Here is a 17,019-nt window from a genome sequence, read left to right as displayed (position 1 = left end):
AATAGTGGACATCCTTGTCTTGTTCCTGATCTTAGAGGAAATGCTTTCAGTTTTTCACCATTGAGAATATTGTTTGCTGTGGGTTTGTCGTATATGGATTTTATTATGTTGAGGTAGTTTCTCTCTATGCCCACTTTCTGGAGAGTTTTTATCATAAACGGATGTTGAATTTTGTCAAAAGCTTTAATAATGATGTTTTAAACAACTACCTTTTTTTTTTTGGCTGTTCCATGGGGCTTGTGGGATCTCAGTTCCCCAACCAGGGATCGAACCTGGGCCCTGTGCAGTGGAAGCGCAGAGTCCTAACCACTGGACCACCAGGGAATTCCCTAAACAACTACTTTCAGGATGCATTTAGCTCAGTGTATATGAGTGAATAAATGTGATAACATTCAGCAATGCATTGTGGTTACTATAGGACACTTGTAAATATTATTCTATTAATGCATATTTAACAAGCTCTTAACACAGTTATTTTAGTGAATGGAAATGCTATCATTCTGTGATGCATGTAGTGAAATTTTAAGAACACATCTTATAAAGATGTTTCTTACAAGCTACTTGATATTTTTCAGAACAGTGGTATTTCAGTGAAGGGAACTGATATCTGTTATCTAATACACATAGCGATGTGACTATAATCACATACCAAAGATGTTTCTAAACACCTTCTTGCAGGATGTGTTCAGCACAGTGTTATTTCTGTGAATGGAAGTGATACCCATTCTGCAATGCATGTATTTAAGTGCTTAAGAACATTTGTAATGAAGATGTTCTAATAAGCAACTTAAAAGCTGTGTTTCTGTGTTATTTCAATAAATGGAAGTAATGCCCATGTTGTAATGTATGTAAAAGAATCCAAAACACTTGCAATAAAAATGTTTCTAACAAGCCAATTACAAACTGCACACTTGTCTGTGATCTCTCAAGTAATGGAAGTGATACACTTTCTGAAATGCATGTAGTGAAGTGTTTAAGAACATTTGGAGTAAAGATATTTCAAACAAGTGCTTATAAGTTACATTGATCACAGAGTTATTTTAGTGAATAAAAGTGATACCCATTCTGTAATGCCTGTAATGAAGTATTATAAGCTACCTTTAGCACAGTGTTTAAGAACACTTGATATGAAGGGTTCCTAAGAAACTACAGGCAAGCTGAATTCAGAATTGTGTCATTTCAGTGAAAGGAGAGAGATTCCCAAGTTTAATGCATGACGTGATATGTTTAAGGACACTTTAATAAAGGCGATTCTAACAAGCTACCTGCATGCTGTGTTCGACAGTGTTATTTCAGTGAATGGAAGTGATACCCATTCTGTAATGTTCATATTAAAGTGCTTAAGAATATTCCTATAAAGATTTTTTTAAGTACCTACTTGCAAGTGGGTTTAATACAGTGTCGTTTCAGGGAGTGTACTTATACTGGATATGTAACTCATGTAGTGAAAAATTTAAGAAAACTTTCATTAAAATTTTATTTTTAGCTAATTTCATACTGCATTAAGCATAGTGTCATTTTAGTGAATGGAAGTGATGCACATTCTCCTGTGGATGTAGAGAAGTGTTTAAAAGCATTTTTTACAAGGAGGATTCTAAGAAACTTGTTTGCAAGCTGTGTTTACTACACTTTCATTATAGACAGTGGAAGTGATATCCATTCTTTAATGTATGTGGTGAAGTGTTTAAGAACACTTGCACTAAGATGTTTCTGAAAGCTATTGCAAGCTGCCTTCAGCAATGTTATTTCAATGAATAGAAGTGACACACACTCTAATATATGGTGTAAAGATTTTAGGAGCACTTTTTTTTTTTTTTTTTTTTTTTTTTTGTGGTACGCGGACCTCTCACTGTTGTGGCCTCTCCCGTTGCGGAGCACAGGCTCTGGACGCACAGGCTCAGCGGCCATGGCTTACGGGCCCAGCCGCTCTGCAACATGTGGGATCTTCCCGGACTGGGGCACGAACCTATGTCCCCTGCATCGGCAGGCAGACTCTCAACCACTGCTCCACCAGGGAAGCCCTAAGAGCACTTTTTATAAAATTGATTATAAAAATCCATTTGCAAGCTGCATTCAACACAGTGTTATTTCAGTGAATGGAAGTGATACCCATATTGTAATCCATGTAGGAAAGTGTGTAACAAGGAGCACATGTAATAAAGGTGCTCCTTAAAAGCTACTTGTACCCTTTGCTCAGGAGAGTGTTCTTTCATCGAATGGAAGTGATAGACATTCTGTAATGCATGCAGTGAAGGGTTTCACAGTATTTGCAGTAAAGTACACTCTAGCAATCTACTTGTAAGCTGTGTTCAGCACAATATTCTTTCAGAGAATGGAAATGATGCTCATTCTCTAATGCATATAGTCACTTCTTTAACAAGACTTGTAATAAAGAAGTTCTAACAAGCTTCTTTCAAACTTTGTTCAGCATAGTGTTCTCTCGTTGAATGGAAGTGATACCCATCCTGTAATATTTACATGCAGTGAAACATTTCAAGCTACTTACAAGCTGGATTCAACACAGTGTTCTTCCATGAATGGAAATTATCACTATTCTGGAATGCCTGTAGTGAAGTGCTAAGGAAGACATAACTAAAATGTTTCTATGCAGCTCCTTGCAAGTAGTGTTCCACCCAGAGTTCTTTCAGTGATTGCAAATGATACTCATTTTATGATGCATGTAGTGTATAATAAGAGTTTTAGTAAAGATGTTTCTAGCAAGATACTATCAAGATGTATTCAGCCCAATGTGTTTCCTCGTTTGGAAGTATTACCCATTCTTTAATGCATGAAGTATCTAAGAAGACTTGGAATACACATGTTTCCAATAAAGTACTTGCAAGCTGCATTCACCAAAGTTTGTGTTCATTCAAGCTAAGTGATACCCATTTTGTAAGGCATAAAATGAAGGTTTTAGAATGATTTTTAATGAGTATGTTTGTAACAAGCCACTTGAAACTTCTTTAAATGTGCTGTTCTTTTGAAGCCAGTAGCTCAGCACTGAAGCCAAGTCTGGAATGCCCAGGACAGATAGCTGATCAATTTAGCAGCCTGGCACTAGAAGCCAAGACTGGGGCACTCCAGGTGAAAAGCTGGTTGAATTAGCATCCTGAGAATGAAGGCCAGGTTCAGGATGCCCGTGATGCCCTGGATGGCCAGATGGTTAACTCTGCAGCCTGGCACTCAAGGCCAAGGCAAAGAAGCTGGAGATGCTTGGGACAAATAGCTGGTTGACCTGGCAACTTGACACCATTGGCCAATTCTGGGACACCTGACTTCATTGACAGCTTGGCATTCAAGGCTAAGTCCAGGACACCCCAGATGAAAGCTGGTTGACCTGACAGCCTGATGGCTGAGGCCACATCAGGGACATCCATGAAGCCTCGATGTACAAGTGGTCAAACCAATAATCTGGCATCAAGGAAAATCCAGGATGCCTGGGATATTCAGATGGTCAACCCAGCAGCCTGGCACTCAAAGCCAAGTCTAGGATACCTGGGACATCCAGGACAGACAGTTGATTGACCAGGCATCTTGACAACAGTGGACAAATCTGGGATGCCCATGATGGACAGCTGGTCAATCCAGTAGCCTGATGCTGGAGACTAAGTCAGAGATGCCTAAGATAAACAGCTGGACACACTGGCAGTCCAGTGCAAATTCAGGACACCTTGGAATGGACAGCTGGCAGATCCAGCAGCCAAGTTCAGAAGGCAAAATCTGGACTCCCGGGCAAACACCTGGTCATCCTGGCAGCCCAGCATCAACATCCAAGTCTGGGATGTCCAGAAATGACAACTGGTCAAACTGGTAGCGTGGTGCCAGAGGCCAAGTCCTAGACACCCCTGAAAGATATCTGGTTGACCTGGAATCCCAGCACCTGAGAGGAAGTCCAAGGTGCCCAGACACCCAAGATGGTGAGCTGGTTGACCAGGAAGCCTGACACCAAGACCAATTCTAGGAGACCCATGATCCACGGATGGATGGATGGTTGACCTGGCAACCTGGCATTGTAGACAAGTGTGGGATGTCAGAGATGACGTCTTTCACTTAGCTTGACACCTTCTAGATCCATTGGGTATTACAAATAGCAATATTTCATTCTTTTTTATGGATGAGTAATAGTCCAGGAATCATATACATACATAGGCAGGCGGACTCTCAACCACTGCGCCACCAGGGAAGCCCCCCGTTCATCTATTGATGGACACTTGGGTTGATTCCATATTTTGGCTCTTTTAAATAATGCTGCAATTAACATAGGAGTTCATATATCATTTCAAATTAGTGTTTTCATTTCTTTCTGATAAATACCCAGAAGTGGAAATGCTGGATAGTATGGAAATTCTGTTTTTAAGTTTTTGAGGGATCTCCGTAGTGTTTTCCATAGTGTCTGCATCAATTTATATTCTCACCAACAGTGCATGAGGTTTCCCTCTTCTCTACATCCTTGTCAATACTTGTTATCTGTTTTTGTTTTTGTTTTGTTTTGTTTTTTACAATAGCCTTTCTAACGTGTGAAGTGATATCTCATTGTGGTTTTTATTTGCATTTCCCTGATATTTAGTGATGTTGAGCATCTCTTCATGTGCCTATTGGCCATCTGTATGTTTTCTTGGGAAAATATCTATTCAGATCCTTTGCCCATTTTTATCATCAGGTTATCTGTTTGTTTGTTTTTGAGGTTGAGTCATATGAGTTCTTCATATACGTTGGATACTAACCCCTTACCAGGTATTTCATTTGCAAATATCTTCTCCCATTCAGTAGGAGGCCTGTTCATTTTGTTGATAGTTTTCTTCACTGTTCAAAAGCTTTTTACTTGGATGTGGTTCTATTTGTTTATTTTTGCTTTTGTTTCCCTTGCCTGACAAGATATATCCAAAACAATTGCTAAGACCGATGTCAAAGTGCATAATGCCTATATTTTCTTGGAGAAGTTTTATGGTTTCTGGTCTTATATTTAAGTTTGTAATCCATTTTGACTTTAGTTTTCTACATGATGTGAGAAAGTAGACCAGTTTGTTTCTTTTGCATTTAGCTGTCCACAACTTTTATAGATGTGTCTTTAACAGTGCCTTAAATGGACAGCAGTGTGGTCAAAAAATACATTCCTTGAAATAATACTTTTTTCAAAATTGCATTTAACCAGTACTCTTAGAAATATATTTTACATGTGTCTGTAAACACTGATTTACATTTAATAGAGTGTGGGGAACTTGCAATAATACTGGTCTCAAATTCACATTCAAGTAGCTCTATTAGGAACAGCTATTATACATTTATCTTTAATACTATTTTACAAGCATATTAGCTTAGTGAACACATACATTTCTTGAAGAAATACTGTTCCAAAGTTCTCATGCATATATAACTCTTAGAAACCTTTTTTACATGTATATTTACAAGTTTTACATAATTTACTGTGTTGAACATATCCATTCTTTGAAATAACTTATCAAATTTGAATGCAAGAAGCACTCTTAGAAACATATTGTTTACATGTGTCTTTAATCACTGTTTTACATGATCTGCCATGCATCTATTTCATGAAATAATATAATAAAATTTCAATGCAATTAGCACTGTTAAAAATCTGTACATTTGCCTAGAATCACTGTTTTACATGCATTACATCCTTTTTTTGAAATAACACTTCTTAACATTGCATGCAAAAAGCACTCTAGCAATACCTTTTGTACACCATTAATCAGGGAAGGGCAAATAAAAACCACAATGATAAACCACCACACCTCTCAATTTCTCATGAAGGTAAACTTCTTCCTAACAACTTTTTAAATGTGCATAAACAGTGATTTAAATGGAGAACAGTGTTGTTGTTTTTTTAAATTTTTATTGGAATACAGTTGATTTACAATGTTGTGTTAGTTTCTGATGTATGGCAAAGAGAATCTGTTATACCTATACATATATCCACTCTGTTTTAGATTCTCTTCCCATATAGGTCATTACAGAGTACTGAGTAGAGCTTCCTGTGCTATACAGTAGGTCGTTATTAGTCATCTATTTTCTGTATAGTAGTGTGTATATGTCAATCCCAATCTCCCAAATTTACCCCTCCCCCCCTTACCCCCTGGTAACCATAAGTTTGTTTTCTACATCTATAACTCTATTTTTGTTTTATAGATAAGTTTATTTTTACCTTTTTTTTAGATTCCATATGTAAGCGATACCATATGATGTTTGTCTTTTTCTCTGTCTAACTTACTTCGCACAGTATGACAATATCTAGGTCCATCCATGTGAGAACAATGTTCTTAACACAGCTACTCCTTGAAGGAACACTGATCTCAAATCTGCGTGCAAGTAGCACTCTTAGAAACGTCTTTTATAATTTCTCTCTCAACACAGTTTACAAGCATTACAGTGAGGTGAACTCATCTGTCCTTGAAATAACACTGTTTTCAAATATGGACACCAAATAGCATTCTCGAACCTCTTTTAAACTTTTTTTTAGCTTTGTTTTTATGTAGTACAGTATGATGAACACATCTCTTCCTAAAATAAGACTCATCTCAATTTTCCATGCAAGTAGCACTATTATATAAAATTCTTACACTTGTTTTAAAACATGATTTACATGGATAGCATTGTTGTGAATGCATTTATACCTAGATAACACTGTTTTCAACTTCCCATGAAAATAATACTTTTAGAAACATCTTTTATACATGTATCTTTAAACACTGCTTTGCAAGCAATACACTGTAGTGAACATATCTATCCCTTGATAGAACACTGTCCTCAACTTCACAAGTAAGGGGCAATCTTAGAAACATCTTTTATACCTGTGTCTATAAAACCATTTTACATCTATTACACGTGGTAAATACATCTATTTCTTGAAATAACTCTATCAACTAGAGGTGAAATAGCACTCTTAGATACGTCTTTTATACGTGGCTCTTTACACACACTCTTTTATAATCATTACAAATGGGGAGCACATTCATTCACTGAAGTAACATTATTCTCAACTTCTCACAGAGGAAATACTGTAAGAAGCATCTTTTGTAGATGTGCACTTAAACAATGCACATATAGGCAGTCCAGTGTGGCAAACACATTCATTCACTGAAATAACCTTTCTCACACCTTCTCGACAAAGTGGCCCTTTTAGAAACATGTTTATAACATTTGTCTCTAATGTTTACCATGCAGACCGATGTGGCAAATATTCATTGAAATAATGCTGTTCTAAAATTTGCACACTAGTAATGTTACGTGAAATTTTTTCACACGTCTTTAACAGTGATTTAAATGCAGGCAATTGGATGGACAATCATTCACTGAAATATTTTTTCAAATTCACATGAAAGTAGTACTGTGAAACATTTATATATATGTGTATTTAAACAGCTATTTGTATATGGAGTGAGCTGATGAACACATTTATTCTTTAAAATAATACAGTCCTCATAGGAGCTCATATGAGCTTTGTTAGAAATATTTGTTTAAATGTATCTACAGGGCTTCCCTGGTGGTGCAGTGGTTAAGAATCCGTCTGCCAATGCAGGGGACACAGATTCGATCCCTGGTCCAGGAAGATCCCACATACAGTGGAGCAACTAAGCCCGTGCGCCACAATTACTGATCCTGAGCTCTAGAGCCCGCGTGCCACAACGACTGAGCCCGCATGCCACAACTACTGAAGCCCACGTGCCTAGAGCCCGTGCTGCACAATGAGAAGCCTGCACGCAGCAACGAAGACCCAGTGCAGCCAAAGATTAAATAAATAAATTTTTTTAAAAATGCTATGTCATGTTAAAAAAAAAAAAAAAAAAAATATATATATATATACAAAGCTTCTTTCCAACCCAGGTGTGGCTTCTTCAATGGACCAAGCTGCAACACAGTATTGATTTGACAGAGCCTCTGCTTCAATGATGTCTGTCTCACAGTGGCTCCAATAATCTCTATACTGCAAAATAAAGCCAAACTCTGGAAACAAACAAACAAAAAAACCCGCTTCTTTCCATATAGAACAATGTGGTGAACAATTACTTCACTGAGAAAACATTGTTCACTATTTTTTGCAGATTACTGAGATTTAATTGCCAAATAACATTGTGTACTTTAAGGTGTACAATGTGGAGATTTGATACATGTATATATTGTGAAATGATTACCACAATAAGTTTAGTTAACATATCTATCACCTCTCATAGTTATCTCTGTATAGTTATCTCTGTTTTCCATGATAACTTGTAACATCTACCCTCTTAGCATATTTCAAGTATATAGTATTGTTAACTATAGTCACATTGCTGTATATTACACCCTAGAACTTATTCATCTAAAATTTGGAAGTTTGTTCCCTTTGACCATCTTAGCCTCTCCCACCTATATTCCTTACCTTTCCCTGCCAAATACCACCTACTCTCTGTTTCTATGACTTAGGGTTTCTTAGATTTCGTGCATAAGTTAGGTGCTACAATATGCATCTTTCTCTGTCTGACTTATTTCACTTAGCATAATGCCCTCAAGGTACATCAATGTTGTTGCAAATGGCAGACATTTATATGGTTGAAATATATTCCATTACATACATATATATATATATATATATATACACACACACACACACACACACACACACACACATAATTTTCTTTATTCATTTATTGATCAGTGGACACTTAGGTTATTTTCATAATTTGACTACTGTAAATAATGCTTAAAGAACATGGAGGAGCAGACATCTCTTTGAGAGAGTGACTTCATTTGTTAAGAATGGACACCCAGAGAGGAACTGCTAGATCATATGGTAATTCTATTTTTAATTTTTAGGGGAAACTTCATACTGTTTTCCAGTGGGTGCACCAATTTACTTTCCAACCAGCAGTGTACAAAAGTTCCCTTTTCTCCACATCATTGCCAACACTTGTTACCTCCTGTCATTTTTATAATAGCCATTCTAACCAGGTGTGAGGTGATATTTCTTTGAGGTTTTGATTTTCATTTCAGTGATGATTACTGACATTGAGCAACTTTTCATGTATCTGTTGGCCATTTGTATGTCTTCTTTGTGAAAAAAATGTCTATCCAGGTCTTTTATCCTTTTTTTAACCAGATTATTTATTATCATTATCACTATTATTATTTGATATTGAGCTGTATGAGTTTCTTATATATATTGGAATTAACCCCTTATTAGATGTGGCTTGCAAATATTTGCACCCATTCTGTCAGTTGCCTTTCATTTTCTTATTTCCTTTGTTGTGTGTGGAAGCTGTGCAGAAGTTTGATGTAGTTCCACTTGTTTATCTTGGCTATTGTCTTTGTGCTTTGGTGTTGTACACATAAAATCATGGCCAAGACCAATGTCAAGAAGCTTTTCCCTATATTTCCTCTGAGGAGTTTTATGGTTTCAGGTCTTACACTTAAGTCTTAATACATTTGAAGTTAATTTTTGAGTGATTTAAGAAAAGGATCCAGTGTCATTATTTTGCATGCAAATATCCACTTTTTCAAATACTGTGTACTGAAGAGACTATCTTTTCCCCATTATATATTCACAGTTCCCTTCTCAAATATTAGTAAGCCATATACACATGAGATTTTTTCCTGTGCTCTCAATTCTGTTTCATTATCTACATGTGCATTTTTATGCCAGTACCGTTCTGTTTTGATTAGTATTGCATTTTAATAGAGTTTGAAATCAGAAAGTGTGAAGCCTCCAGCTTTTTAAAAATTATTTCTCTGGATTACTTTGTCTATTGGGGGTCTGTTGTGGTTCCAGATTAATTTTAGCAATTTTATATTTCTGTGAAAAATGTAATTGACTCTTTGATAGGGGTTGCACTGAATCTATAGATGCCTTTGTATTGTAGGGACAGTATAACAATAACAATTCTTAGGAATGGATAAAGAAGATGGGGCACATATATACAATGGAATATTACTCAGCCATAAAAAAATGAAATTGAGTTATTTGTAGTGAGGTGGATGGACCTAGAGTCTGACATACACGGTGAAGTAAGTCAGAAAGAGAAAAACAAATACTGTATGCTAACACATATATATGGAATCTAAAAAAAAAAAAAAAAGGTTCTGAAGAAACTTGGGGCAGTATAGGAATAAAGACGCAGGCGTAGAGCATGGACTTGAGGACATTGGGAGGGGGATGGGTAAGTTGGGACGAAGTGAGAGAGTGGCATGGACTTATAAATACTACCAAATGTAAAATAGATAGCTAGTGGGAAGCAGATGCATAGCTCAGGGAGATCAGCTCGGTGATTTGTGGCCATCTAGAGGGGTGGGATAGGGAGGGTGGGGGGGAGACACAAGAGGGAGGAGATATGGGGATATATGTATATGTATAGCTGATTCACTTTGTTATAAAGCAGAAACTAACACACCATTGTAAAGCAATTATACTCCAATAAAGATGTTAAAAAACCAATTCTTCCAATACATGAATGTATCTTTCTGTTTATTTATGACTTCTTCAGTTTCTTTCATCAAAGTCTTATAGTTCTCAGTGTACAGATTTTTGCCACCTTGGTTAAGTTTATTCCTAAGTATATTATTATTTTTGATGCTACTGTAATGGGATTATTTTCTTTATTTCTTTTTCAGATAGTTTTTTCCTAGTGTAATGAAATGCAGCTACATTGTTTTCTATATTCTGTATCTTGTTACTTCATTAAATTTGTTTATTAGTTCTAAATGTTTTTTGCATAGGAGTATTTAGGATATTCTACATATATAATAATATGTCATCTGCAAAAGCCAATTTTACTTCTTTCCTTCCAGTTTGGATGCCTGTTCCTTCTTTTTCTCTTCTAATTGCTCTGGCCAGAACTACCAATACATTGTTGAGAGGACAGGTGAAAGTGGCATCCTCCTCTTTTCCAGAGGAAAAGATTTCAAACTTTTTCTGTGGAGTAAGATGTTAGCAGTGGGTTTGTCATATATGACCTTTATTATTTTGTGGGATATTCCTTCTATGTCCACTTGTTGAGAGTTTTTATCATGAAATAATTTTTAATTTTGTCCAATTCTTTTTCTGAATTTATTGAGATGATAATATGATTTTTAACTTTCCATTAAAGTGGTGTATCACATTTATTAATTTGTATATTTTGTACCTTCCTTGCATCCAGGGACAAATTCCACTTTATCAGGGTGCGTGTTCCTTTTATTGTGTGACTGATTTGGATTACTAGTATTTTGTTGATGATTTGCATCTATATTCATCAAGAATATTGGTTTGTGATTTTTGTTTCTAGCCATGTCCTTATCAGGTTTTGGAAGCAGGGTAATTCTGACCTCAAAAAAAATGAGTTTGGGAATGTTTTCTCCTCTACAATATTTTGGAAGAATTTGGAAAGATTGGCACTACTTCTTCTTTAAATGCTTGGTAGAATTCACCTGGAAAGCCATCTGCTCCTGGGCTTTTCTTGTTGGGAGGTTTTTGTTTTTTTTTGCGGTATGTGGGCCTCTCACTGCTGTGGCCTCTCCCGTTGCGGAGCACAGGCTCCGGACGCGCAGGCCCAGCGGCCATGGCTCACGGGCCCAGCCGCTCTGCAGCATGTGGGATCTTCCCGGACCGGGGTACGAAACCGTGTCCCCTGCATTGACAGGCGGACTCCCAACCACCGTGCCACCAGGGAAGCCCGGGAGGTTTTTGAATAGTGAGTCAATCTCATTACTCATTATAGGTCTGGTCAAATTTTCTCTTTCATCCTAATTCAGTCTTGGCAGCTTGTATGTTTCTTGGAATTTATCCATTTCTTCTAGGTAATCCTATCTATTAGCATTTAAATGCCTATAGTAGTCTCCTATAATCCTTTGTAGTTCTGTGGTATTAGTTACAAAGTCTGCTCTTATTCCTGGTGTTAGTTTAGCTGAAGTTTTGTTGATTTTCCTTATTTTTTTTAAACTAGCTCTTCATTTGTTGATTTGTCTATTGTTTATCTGATTTTCACTTATTTTTGCTCTGATCTTCGTAATTTTCTTCTGCTAAACTTGGGTTTGCGTGTTTTCTTTTTTCTAATTCCTTGAGGTAAAAAGTTACATTGTTTACTTGAGATCTCTTTCTATCCTTAATGTAGGCATTTTTCACTATAAACTTCTCTGTTAGGAGCACTTTTGCTGAATTTCATTAGTTTTGCCATGTTGTATTTCTATTTTTATGTATGTCAGAGTGTTTTTTACATCTCTTTTTATTATTTTTTGATCCATTGGTTATTCAGGAGTATGTGTTTTAAAAATTTATACATATGTGCACATTTCCAGGTTTCCTCCTATTATTGATCTCTAGTTTCTTATCATTGTGGTAAAAAAAAATAGTACTTAACGTGATTTAAATATTTTAATTTTGCTAAGACTTGCTTTGTAACCTATCATATGCTTTTTCCTGGAGAACATTTCATGTATCCTTGAGAAAATGTCTATTCTGTTGGTGCTGGACTGAATGCTCTGTGTATATCTGTTAGGTCCATTTAGTCTAAGTAGAGCATAAGTATGCTCTTTATTTATTGATTTTCTGTATGGATCATATATCTGTTGTCGAAAATGCGGTAATGAAATTCATACTATTATTGTATTGCTGTCCAATTTCTCCCTTCAGATCTGTTAGTATTGACTTAATATATTTAGGTGTGCCAATGTCAGTTGTATAAAATTTACAAGTGTTAAATCCCTTGCTGAATTGACCCTTCAATATTATATAATGACTTTCTGTGTCTCATGTTAAATTTTAGGCAAGTCTATTTTTTCTGTTATAAGTATAGCTACCCTTGCTCATTTTTGTTTTTGTGGTTTTGTTTTTGTTTTAGGTTTCAGGTGGGGGTGGGTCTTTATTCAGTGATGCTTTAGTCTCAGTCTCTGCCAGGGACTGGAAATGGGGGTGATCATCACACTGCCCCCAGGTTGTCCCAGACTTACCGTCTTAGAGGAAGGAGGCAGGATGCCTGCTGTCCTCTGAGAACAGCCTGGGAAGCTAGGCTAGCACTGGGGCTGGGGGGAACAGCAGAGCTGAGATCCCCACCTTCAACCCCCAGTCCGAGCTATATGTGCAGCCTGAGGGGGAGGGGCTGAGGGAATCCTGGCCAAAGCCTCCCACACACAGCCCTGCTCTTGCTGTTCCACTCATGATCTCTGCTCCCACATTCACCTCGACACTCCAAAAGCTAGACCCGTGTTCAGCTCCTCCAGGCCTTTAGTCCTGGGGAAGGACAAAAGTAGGGAAGCCTATCAGGGCAGAGGGCCCCTGGCCGGGCAGCTTCAAGGGATGTCTCCTTTCTGCTGCCCATCGGAACATAGGCCCCTCCCTAGAGAGTAAGGGAGGTGATGGCCTCAAACATCGCCCCCCCCTCCTCTTACTGGCATCCCACTCTGTCCCAGCACAGCAGCCCAGAGCACAAAGCGCAGTGACCATGGGGCTGGTGGGCACAGGAGCCCTCACTGGCATACAGGCCTGACTGCCTGAAGCCATCATGGGCCTGCTCCCTGTACTGGAAGCCAGATGAAGGGAGACAGAAACGAGAAGTGGGGTAGTGGGTGTGCAGCCCCTGCAGCAAGATGGATCTAAACTCTGCCCTGCTATTGGTGCAGGCAGCTCCAGGCCCCTCTTTCTTAAGAGTCCCCAAGGCTCCAGAGCTGCCCAGCTTTTGCAAAGGGAGATGAGAGGGGGATGGGTGGGCCTCGAGGAGAGGAAGGGTCTGCAGAGAACCATCCAGACATCTGGTGTTACCCAACTCTACCCACAAGGCCAGAGGGCCCAGACTCCTGGCACCAACCACCCTATGCCTTGGGTGAGGAAGAAGGGCCCCTTCTGCTGTCCTTTCCCCCCAGCAGTCCGGGAACTACTCCAATGAAACGAAGACACCCGTGCCTACCACTTGCCCCTGGGGAAAGCAGGGGGGCTGAGGCAGGAAGGCTGGCTAGGGGCCCACAGGCCTCTCCTGCTCCAAGCACTTTCCTTGCTTTCCTGACATTATCTTGGAAACAGGGGGACCCCCACTCTCCCAGCTGGCTCCTGGGCCCTTCCTGCAGCCTGTGTGCAGCTGGGCTTCCTTCCTGTGTACATGCGTGAGTCTGCGTGTGGTGGGGTGACTACAGGTGGTGGTCCTGGCTGCCAGGGAGGGTGGGAGAGATGTGGAGTCAGCCTGCTGCAGGGCCTGGGGGTCGGTCTCAGCCAATCTCCTTCCACTGCTTGTAGAAGTCCAGAACATTCTTAATGTCCACACTGGCATGTGCAGTGGCCTGCAAGACTGCCTGCATAGGGCCTGAGAGCATGCTGGGGTTGTCCAGTGGAAGCCCTGTGATGATGGTCACCATGCCACTCGGGTCCTCCTCACCTGCCCTCTGGGCCAGAGTCAGCTGTTTGCAGCTGTCCAGGATCTTATAGAGCATCCAGGCATCTGCATCCTGCCTCTTCAGCTTATGCCACTTGAAGCTCTTCCCCACCTCTTTCTGGCAGCCAACCCTTTTTTAAACTCTGCCTCCGGGTATTGGATTCCATCCTGGGCCCCTGGGTGTTCCTTCTTCAGCAAATCTAGGCCATCGATCACTGTCATTGGGATGATGACAATGAAGAGGCCACTGGTGGCCAGCTGGCAGATGGTAGGGTGGTGGTGGCAGAGGGCTTGGGTGTTGGGGATGAGGTAGGGAGACATTGCTGACCAGGCCTTGGGCTGCTGCAGGCTCCCTTCCAGCTGAGAGACCTCAAGCTGAAGTCATAGCTGGGCCATGTCTCTCATTAGCCCATTCTGCTGAGCTTCCTCCTGTGCCATGAGGAACTGGGCCTGGGCCTGCTGCAGCAGGCTCTCTTGCTCAGACTGGGAGATGCTGACAAAGATGCTGACCTCTGGGTTGAACAGTAGGATGCTGCCATGCAGGCAGGCAATGAAGTGGCCAAAGCTGTGGATGCAGCAGATGTGCACGACTGTCTAAGCTGCTGAGCAAGAGCTGATCTATGTCAAAGTTAAAGCATCTGTGGGCAGCCTGGACGGGAGGCAGATTGTGAAGTGCCATGTCCTCTGGGAGCAGCAGGCTAGATGGGAGGTCAGGCAGTTCACAACCTTCAAGAAGATCCTGGACCTTGGGACACAGGACCAGGCCAGACTCTTGGAGTTCTCCAGCAGCTGGCAACAGATTCAGCAACACAGACAGGCAGTTCCACAGACTTAGAGAGCTCTGCGCACATACAATGATGAGGCTGCGGTTGGTTCACAGCCAGTCCAGGAGGACTTTCACAGCAGGAAGCTGGCCTTCGGCCATGAGGACTTGCAGCTTCTCCTGGATGCTGCGCTCATTCCAACAGGCGCGCCCACTGTTGGACTCACTTCCCTCCGACTCAGAGCCCTCTTCAGAGGCTGGCTCTGAGGGCTTGTCCACATCCCCTCTGACACAGGGCCTGGGGCTGGCCAAGGTGGGAGCTTCGGTGGTGGGCTGGAGGAGCAGGTTGCTGAAGGTGGGGGCCAGTTGGAAGCAGCGTTTAGTCTGCAACATCTGGGTGGACATCGCTTGTAGATTGCTGGCAATGCCGGCCTTGCTGGGGTCCAGTGGGCCATTGAAGGATTCAGGAGCCTCTGACCTGGCCCAAGGTGGCTCCAGGGCTGGGGACCATGTCCCTTCCTCATCCTCCTTATCTTCCAGGTCTGATCTGGACTCTTAGCTCTTCATTTCTGAATCTGTCTTAGCATCAAAGGCCGTTCCCCCACCTTCAAGACTCTTGTCAGAGCCACTGTCCGAGCCCTCACTGGCCTGGGCTGAGTCATGGCTCAAGTCCTAGTCAAAGCCTTCACTCATGTCACTGTCATCACCAGCTGTGGGTGGGCGGCAGAGGCAGGAGAGGTGGGAGAACTTCTGGTTCTTTCTGGCTTCACCCTCTTGAGGTGCTGCAGGAAGAGGCTCAAGACCCTCCTTCTCCAAGTGTCCCTTGGACTCTGGTTCATCTGTGCCATCGCTCTGGAATGCCGGGACAGGAGTCTCGCCCTCTTCCAGCTCAGCTTGCCGCCCTATGTGGACGTGACTGATGAGGTGGAAGAAGAGGGCCAGGGTGAAGGCAATAGGCTTCCACATTATAGTACTTGCTGCCTGCAAGGGTGCCCAGCTGGTTGAAGGCATTCCATTCTGGGGAGCCACTGACAGGGCTTGGTAGTAAAATCTCTCAGCTAGCAGCTCAGAGTTTATGCCAGCTAATTCATTCTGATATCATGACAAATCCCCCAGGTACACTAGCCATTGGTGGCATGCCGTCTGTGCTCAATCCATCTACTTCCCTGAGGCAGACACTGGCTTCCTGCATCCTGTGAGGGGGTTGGTGACATGGGTCCAGTCGATGCAGCATTGCAGTTCTAGCTGGTAGTGGGACTGGATATAGAGAAGGAGATGCTGGTAGAAGCCAGTGCCAGCGACCAGGTGTGTCCTGTAGGCACATTCTAAGGTGCTCTGGCTGTGGATATGCTTTTTGTTAGACTTGATGAGCTGGATAACTTCGCAGCATACCTTTCTCCACAGCAGCTCCTTAGCCTTCCTCCCATAGCCCACCGGGTGCTTGACGCAGAGATCACGCAGCTTGCTCCTCGGGCTAATGTTCTCTGGTTTGAACACTTCTTGATAAGCGGTTTTATTGCAAAGGATGAGGTCAAGTCGATGCACAGCCTTTACCACAGCCCGGATAAAGCTGCTTAGTGTTGGGGACCTTTGCTTCGCGGGCTCGCTGCTCTCCCGTTTGGCGGGGGGTGAGCCTTGGCTCATGGTGACTGGGCCCGAGGATGGCTCCCGGTCACAGGCCCCCACTACACCTACCACTATCTCCACCACTGCTGTCTTTCTGGCTGCGGCAGCAGCCGGCCCTGCTCCGCCGCCATCGAAGGGAGATGGCTGCCCGCGACTGCCTACCCTTGCTCATTTTTGGTTTTCATTTTTATGGAATATATTTTTTCCATCTCCTCATTTTTATTTGTCATGAAAGCTGAAAAAAAATCTCTTTAGGTGGAATACAGTTAGTCTTTTAAAAAGTTCGTTCAATCACTCTGTCCT

The 17,019-nt window shown here is 41.3% G+C and overlaps 1 non-coding gene and 1 pseudogene across 1 annotated transcript; both read right to left on the bottom strand.

Annotated features, from left to right (window-relative positions):
- Positions 1–251: 251 nt before the first annotated feature.
- On the bottom strand, positions 252–324 carry TRNAG-UCC (transfer RNA glycine (anticodon UCC)). The gene has a single exon. It is a non-coding gene; the product is annotated as a tRNA-Gly (tRNA).
- Positions 325–14,163: 13,839 nt separating this feature from the next.
- Positions 14,164–16,734, bottom strand: LOC112404747 (protein SMG5 pseudogene; annotated as a pseudogene).
- Positions 16,735–17,019: the final 285 nt, after the last annotated feature.

This window comes from Neophocaena asiaeorientalis, unplaced genomic scaffold, assembly GCF_003031525.2.
Source record: "Neophocaena asiaeorientalis asiaeorientalis breed wild unplaced genomic scaffold, Neophocaena_asiaeorientalis_V1.1 scaffold471, whole genome shotgun sequence".
Classification (NCBI taxonomy): domain Eukaryota; kingdom Metazoa; phylum Chordata; class Mammalia; order Artiodactyla; family Phocoenidae; genus Neophocaena; species Neophocaena asiaeorientalis.
The sequence above is the reverse complement of the archived record's forward strand: the minus strand, read 5'-3'. Positions and strand labels throughout refer to the sequence as shown.